Source organism: Contarinia nasturtii, unplaced genomic scaffold, assembly GCF_009176525.2.
Source record: "Contarinia nasturtii isolate CC-2019 unplaced genomic scaffold, AAFC_CNas_1.1 Cnas_scaffold_187, whole genome shotgun sequence".
Classification (NCBI taxonomy): domain Eukaryota; kingdom Metazoa; phylum Arthropoda; class Insecta; order Diptera; family Cecidomyiidae; genus Contarinia; species Contarinia nasturtii.
Genome location: NW_022197544.1, coordinates 160,859 through 169,424, shown reverse-complemented (window position 1 = coordinate 169,424; position 8,566 = coordinate 160,859). Strand labels below are relative to the sequence as shown.

Below are 8,566 nucleotides of genomic sequence, written 5' to 3'. Positions count from 1 at the left end.
GGATATGCTGTCTACTACGACAGAAATCAAATAAAATGTCTAATAAAAGCGTTTATTAAATATTGAATTAAATTCAAGATTGGTGCGTATTATATACACTGAACCAATGAACTTGGCAAATGAACAAGAAACGGGGTTGGAATAGTACGTGCCATATTTGATTGTGAAACCAAGTTTGGAGCAAATGCTTTCAAGCATATTATTGCCATTTTTGTGATTATGAAATTACATATCGGAGAAATTGGAAGGCGGAGAGAGTGGAAGAGAGAGGTGTTATGTTCAAAGAACGAGGAAAGAAATTCAACGCAAATCAATCGATTGAAATTAATAAAATACATTTAAATTGATGTCTTTTTAATATGGATTCAACGAAAATATGTCATTGACCTTTTTGAATTACACAAATCGACACACTGTATATTAACAAATAGTAATAATGGAATTCCATTTAAATGAATATCAATGAATCCACTTTCCAATATTCTTGGGAATGTCAAATACAACGTTGAAGACTGAAAATTTAGTACAATTTGAAGCTTTAAAATAGTAATGACGATGTAAATTTTACAAAGCTGTCGCTAATAGAAAAACAACCACTTAAAACCCCGCAGTGAAAGAGCTTTAGTTTATGTCCATAGGTGTATATTTCTTTAGACAGCCTTAGCATGCAACATGTTAATTCAATATAAATATCATCACCTGCTGCAAAACTAAAATTTCTCTCTATTACAAAATTCTTCTTCGTTGATATTATTACAGAATACGCATTCATTATTATTATTATTATTAAAAATTGCATTAAAAATTCAACCATTTTAATCAGCAAAATGTTGTCGATATAAATTATTGATGACAATGAAAAGCGTTGCGCTAGAAGCATTCCCGAATTTTGGTCGCTATAACACAATAATATAATACGGCTAAATTGATCACAAATCTTTACAAACTTGACTTTTAAATTCGATTGAAAATTCATGGTGCATTTTTTCGATGGCTGCTGGTATTAATATTTCAACATTCATCTAAAAAAAAAGCAATCGAAATAACAAATTGTCGTTTATACAGTTTACGTGTTTTTCGGCTTAAATTCAAACAAAAATACGCAATTAAAGTTGAAAAAATATCACACCACCACATGGTGCTTTACTGAAGCGTTGTTAATTAAAAACAATCCATTCGTATTTTTTAATCATGGACAAAAACAACAACAACTCACATCAGATCCAGTTGAAATATTGGTAAAAGCTTTAAAAATGATAAATTGTGGCTGAAATTCGCAACAAATGCATATCACGTGTAAATTACACGGTGTGAATATTTTTCTACGTTAAAAATATTAACGTATTGTAGTTTCCATTGAATCTTTTGCATCGAATTTAAAATCATTGAAAAATATCAGAAAAGAGAAAACGTTATGCACCACAACACATATGATCCGCATTGATTAAATCCCGACTGAAAATAATTCGATCAGAGGTCAGGAAATTGATTTTAAAATTACTGTATTTTATTAATTTTAACCGTTTATTGAGAATTTCAAGCATTTTATAACGGTTTTTTTCTGGATACCGTCATAATCACACTTTAAGTGAAAGCTAGGTTAAAAGGCATTTTGAAACTCTGTGAACATATGACCTGATGTTTGTGTAGGCTGACCGATGGGCAACATTATTGCATTTAAGCCTGTGTATTTGATGTTAGAAAGTTTTTGAAAGCGACCTCATCGAAATGACACGGCTCTAGCGAACGAACGCACTAATACAGAGGAGCACACGTGATGTCGCTTCGAAAAAGATTCTGACAGATTTGGTGATACTGTTGCCCACCGATGCTGACCAAAAATATTTAAATTTATTTTCATTTATTTTACGTTCAAAATTGAATTCATTGAACTGTGAGAACTGAAACCGAATTACGAAGATTTGGTACCAATTCACGCAGTTCGAGAGTAGATTTATGTATTCATCAATAATTAAGCAAAAAAAAATTATTCATTAAAAACATAATAATTCCAAATCAAATATGATTTACCGAAATTTAAAAGTGCATTATATCAGTCCAATGTGTATTCACATTTCGTCCGTCTGATTGGCCATTATGGCCAATTTTGAATGATTGATACATGCTACGCTTTGCACGAGTCCTCGAAAATTGAATTAATTTCCGGTTTTGAAACCTATTAAAATTGAAATAAATTCAAAAGCGCACCAAATCCAAATTAAATGAATCAGAGCAGAACCAGAGTTTTCAATATATTCAATGAAATCAACTCAAATCACACACACACACTCAAAATAGAAACAAAAAGGTTTTGGTAAAAAGAAAATAATTGCAATAAAGTTAATTTATGGCGTTCTTTTTGCTGTAGGTCTTTTATTGAAAAAGGAGACAAGCAGGGTGAGTATTTTATGATAAAAGTCAAAATATCCTAATTTTGTAATGATTAGAACAATTGATTAGAATGGTTTTTGCGTTGAACTTGAGAAAAGACGACGTTGAAAAAAATATCTTGAAACAAATGGGAATAAAAAGTAAGATTCATTCGTTTTTCTTTTTTAAATTGAAATGGAAGATGAAAGTTAAAATGAAAGTTAAAATTGGGATTAAAAGTCTTCTTCATTGCTGAATTATATAATTTGACCGTCGTCATGCCAATGTATCATCACAAATTTCTTTGAATTTCAGTCAATTTGAACAAAGCTATACTTTTGATTTACGGGAAATTATTTATTTTCATAAATTCAAATTGTATTATTGTACGCTACTGATGAACGTGCTCGTACTTCGTTTCTGAGTTTCGGTAGCGGTGGTGGTGATGTTCTTCTCATTCAGCGCTCTCACTTAAGCGTACCACCGAATTATTTGGTGTTTCCTTTTTTGATTCATCAGCCATTCGCCATCAGTTTTAAACTTTTCTCTTCTAGTTTCGTTTTCCAATCTCTTATAGATGAGCAGACAGGGTAATTACCTCCTCTGCTGAGATATCAATGTTTCTCTTTACCCCATACTGTATGGGCCATACAAAATTCACGATTTTGTATAGAATTTTTCTCATGTAGGAGGGAATTAACTCCCGTATTTACCCCTGAAATTGTTAGTCTGCCCACTTATGTTTACACTTCTGTTGACATAGAATTTACCATGAATCATAACTTATGACTAACATTTAAGGTAAGCATTTCGGAGGGGTTTCTTGGCCTTAGTCGCTATATATTTTATGTTTAATTTGATTGCTGTTCCGTTCTGTTTCGTTAACATCATAAAATCTATGGCTTGTATCATCGATTCGATAATGTTAATATGAACAATTAGCCTCCACGTGCAGCATCCCTAATTATTATTTCGAAGGTTGTTACCGAAAAATTAATACAAAGTCAAAGTTTCGGATTTAATCCACTTCTGCTACAGCACATCAAATATAATTGTGAATTCACCAAAGCGATTTTAAAACGAAGCATCCGTGCTTAAACGCAGAATGGCAAAGCATAAAAATGGATATAACTAATATCATGTTTTGAAACTAAGGCATTCGATATTATAAAAACCAAAAACACTACACAACCTTTTACCATCAAGATAATATCGTCAAATTCGGTGGGCGCTGGTGAAGCACTTTTTGTATGGAAATATTTGTTGAAAATTCAACAATACGCCACCTATTAAAGACAATAAAGATTTTCGTTACTACTGCTGTCTTGACACAGCTCTAGCGAACTATATAGCTGTATTGCAAACGTATTAGTACTGACACCGATTCTGTGTATGCGTGTGTGTTGTAAATTTTGTACAAGCAGCTACGGTTGACGACTGAGTGCAGAATTTGCAATACAAACGGACACACAAAATCAGAGTCAGTGTGTTCTTTAGTAACAAAAATCTTTATGTATTTTAATAGATGTCGTATTCGTTGAATCTTCAACAAAAAATCTTCGATACCAGCGCCCACCGGCCAAATTACTGAAGACATGATCTCACGGTATGTCCTATTTCCACTTTTATTCTCAATCGCTTATATGTATGTAAGTACCAAAGGCAATGTATTAGTCACAGGGATCAAAAGACTAACTTTAAAAACTTATACACACTTCAAACATACTCGACACATACAGACAGTAAGCAACAATATGTGCATATGCAAAAATCTCGTGCGAATATGAAGCGAGGGTTATTTTTGAGCAAACACTTTTCTCAATAAATAAAATATAGTATGATAGAGAGAGAGAACATACAAACAGACAGAGAGAGAGAGAGAGAACGAATTTGAGAGGACTTTTGCAATCTAAACCAAAATACAAAGGGTTGATGGTGCGCATGTTTGACACAGAAAATAATATTGAAATTGATGTGACATGCACATGGAATCATATGATTTCGAAACACAAACACACCGGCACAATATGTTCATATCGGAATGCGGATGTTTTTCCAAAGTACAATTATATCATCCAACGATAAAAGAAAACGAAATCGAAATAAAACAAGAATCATCAGAGGGGATAAAGAGGTACCCTTTACTCTAACCACAAAAAAGACTAATATCAATTTTGAAGACATGAAACGTGATCTGTGACCAATGTGCACTCCAGCAACACCACTTCGCTTTTAAAAATGCAACCGTTTGAAAAATATAGGGCACAAATATTATGAATCTCGTCAGCCATCGTGAACGGGGTATGTGTTATACTTGCGCGCGAATACTGTTCGGGTCGGTCGAATGAACGTGCTTAACTTACTAGAAAATAACGACAACAAATCCTCCGAAAAGAATACAACATAATATTTGAAATACCAAGAGGTTCGCAAACAATTAATTAAACGCTTTTACTAAAAAAAAAGAAGAACAACAAAACGACCCCAATCTTTGAGTCATTATATGCGAGACATTTAGAATGTGATTTTTACAAGTAAAAAAACGAAACAATAAATGAACGCCTTTTAAATGTGCAAACAAGAGAAAATGTTAAGCGCGATATCATAATTACTCGAGTCACGTCCACTATTCGTTCTCTTCTCTCATACACGCATTGTTTCTTGGTCGATCGGTACTGTGCAATGCGATTCGATTGAAAATCTCGGTTAAATATTTGTTTATATTAATCGAGCGCGTTTTTTGTGTGCCATTATAGCGAAATTTATATTTCATTGTTTATTTTTGATTACATTTTGTATGCTGTCTTTGTTAATCGCAGTAGCGGCTACCCTCCTCTCTCTATCAATTTGTCTATCTAACGGTAGGTTGTTTCGTCATATATTATTGTCCCTTATTGCTATCAATTTTCCTTCGATAGTCGCGAATTCATTTCGCGATGTGTTTATCTTTTTTTTTTTCGTTCGTTCGTTTGTTGATGTGTCATATGCTACACGATTTGGTCGTTGCATTGTGGTGGTGGATAATAAGCACGCGACACAGAATAACGTATAAGCTTGATGTGCTTGCAGTATAAGCACCGCCGAGTGTGTACGTATCTTCCTCGCTCTTTGTATGTGTATATATGCATGAGGACTATCACATGCAAGAGCTTGTTTGCAGCCAATATCAATTCAAATATTCGTTTTTCCTCCACTTTCCACAACTATGGCGATGGCACAGTGGTGCTTGTGTGCGCTTGTATGCGTGTGCCGTAGTGTATGGTTGTGATGTTATTGTCACTCGTGCATTTGACTCACAAACGCTATTTGGAAAATAATTCACAATCAGACAGTGGTAGCAGTAAGAACGGCAGTAAGAAACGACGGCATCAACATGAAAATTACTATACACACAGGCAATCGAACGGCACCGTTTCAGTCGTAAACTGAATGGTAACAAAGTCGGACGCGGAAAAATATACACATTTTGTGTGCATATATACACATTGACCTAAAACATAAATTCATTCACCAACGAGAAGTTTATCTGATAAAATTCGAAACAAAGAAGACGAACAACAAAAAAAGAAACACGGTATCACCAAGTATTACACATTTAATTCTGAAACGATTATTTTTTTTTTTCGTATCGAATCGACGATAATAAAAGACGAGAAAATAAAAACAAAAATATCATCATTATCGTGGTGTCACGAAAAAGGGGCGAATGAAATTCGGATGCCCGGTTTTCAAAAAGAAAATAATCACAATGAGAAAAAATGACATCGACACCCAAAGTGTTCATCAAAAATAAAATGTTGTTTGTCCGTTTCGTAATCAAGAAAAGCTTGAAATTGATATAAAATTTGACTGAAGGCAAATCCATAGAAAAACAAACAATTGTTCGGGTCGACTGGTGCGTTCGATTCGACCACTGTGTATTAAATAATCGTTCTAAATTCTCATGACAGCTTATTTAACCAAAACGAGTGCGATGTAAAAAATAATATAAACCACCGATCGATTTACCGAAAAGAAGACAGCAAAAACTGAAATACGCTCCCGTTTTTTTTTTTGAAAATGGTGTTGCACACAAATCGGACGCGAGAGCTTTTTTTATAAACAAAAAACTAAATACAATAAACAAAAAGATAAACAAAGTAGACGAGAAAAATTCCACTTAAAAAAGGTAAATGAACTAATTAAACGGCAAAAGAGTTTGTTTTTTTTTTGAATATGTAATGAGGAAAAACAAACAGTAACAAACAACCGATCAATAATTGATTCTGTGAAAGGATGAAATTAACATAAACACACAAATACGTAACCATTCTGCCTGTTTTGATCATTCAATCGATGTGTTTAACAACCCATAAGTTTCATTTTATGTTTATTAATTTTCAATTCAACTTGCCTACTTTTGTTGGTTCGGTTGTGGTTTTGTGTCTGTGTGTGTGTGTGCCATTTTGCTTATTTGTTTCTATCGTTCGTATTTCACATTGAGTGTAATTTTTTGTTGTTGTTTTTTCATGTCGTTTAATGTTGCAGTCATACACTCAATTTCATTCTCAACAATGGTGTTCACTATAGAACTTTTATGTGTGTTTAAAACGAAACCGAGAATAAAAAAAGACGAAGAAACATATACAAAAAAAAAATATTTATTATTTGTGTGTTCACGTTTTACCATTTGCAATCACTTTGACACGTTACTTAACTTCAGACGATCGGTTTGTTCTTTTCCCACTGCCTTTTCCCCCCATCGTTACAGTCGTGGTGGTATTTCCTTTATTGTTGCATTTATGCAATGTGCGAATGATATTTTGGTTTTGAATCCAACTTCTTTCGTTCATTTTTTCTTTAAATTTTTCCACGTTTTGATTACGTTGGCCTGGCTTTGTTCTATATCGTTATTTTGTCATTTATTGCCAGCATGCCATTTTCAGTCATTGGCTATTGCCATAGCATTACAAAATGTAAGAAAAAAGAGAACAAAGCGACAAAAAACTTCATACACATAATTTTCAAGTGACGAGAGACAAACAGAGAAAGCTTGAAGGAGGCAAATGAAATGAATACAAAAAAAAAAACAGAGATAGAAAGAAGAAGAAGAAGAAAAAATACCAACAAAAACGACAATAATAACAGCAGCGGCTGCATAATAAAATCATAGGGGCGAGTATGAAGAGAATAAAGCATGAATCTACGATGAAATAGAACTGTTACACAAGTGCAATAACCTACTTTTGCCTCTTTATTTTTCATATTCAATTGTTGGTGGTTTTTTCCTTTTACCGCATTCACTCTTCATATACGCTCACTCTCTATCCATCCTTCTTTCTCGCCATCCTCTCGTTCTCGCCGCCGTTCTCTTGGTTGTTCGATATACCGTCGGAGTATGGTGAACGAGAGAGTTTCTGGTAGATGTGTGGAAATGTGTTGCTTTTTTTCACTTCGAACAGATCTTATTTAGTATGAATCCGGCGGCAGCATGTAAAGCTTAGTGCTGCTGCTGCATATCAACCTATTGTGTGCACACAGCATACTCTTTTCCGCGTTTGAACCGTACCCAAAAATATCTATATATCATATGTACGTAACGTTAAATCGAAATATTTCCATTGCACGAAAAGCCAAGTGCTATACATATTAAAACTTAACTACTTAGATATGTGTACTCGTTAAAAAACCGAAAAAGAAATGTATAACATTAAAGGAATGAAATTGTTTATGGTTTGATATTTGGCATATACTCATTAGGCAGCCGACCCATTTTAAGAATGATCAATTATCATTCTCGGACCACTTTTGCATAAGAAAACAATTTAACGTATTCACATACACACATTTAGTGTTGATAAAACGATTTGGTGTGGGTAAAGTAGTGATAGAATACCTAAATCGTCATAATGGTGAATGCTTGAATTTCGGTTGCTAGGATGACCATCTCCGGAAATTACCACTGAAGTAGATTGATGCGAAAAGCATTATTATGCTGCAAACTACCTTTCGATGCTGGAATAAAGAATAAAAAATCCGAATTTTTCGTTCCAACGTTGAAAATTATTCTTGTTAATGCGATTTACTCACACGAAGTGAAATAAACGCTTTCGGTCATGCAATGTTCGCTGATATCATGTAATTGTCGAACCGGTCGACGTAAAATAGAGATGAGTGTGTGCATTTTATATAGCAAATGGTCATGTGAATCATTTGG

General features: G+C 33.8%; 1 protein-coding gene across 5 annotated transcripts in view; it reads left to right on the top strand.

The window, feature by feature from the left end:
- The first annotated feature begins 5,738 nt into the window (after positions 1–5,738).
- The window catches only part of LOC116352191, a 112,263-nt gene continuing 109,435 nt past the window's right edge, over positions 5,739–8,566 (top strand). For all 5 annotated transcript variants that reach the window (XR_004202270.1, XM_031784590.1, XM_031784589.1 and 2 more), the window contains exon 1: positions 5,739–6,538. The gene's annotated coding sequence lies outside the window, so the exon portion shown is untranslated. The remainder of the gene's footprint in view (positions 6,539–8,566) is intronic.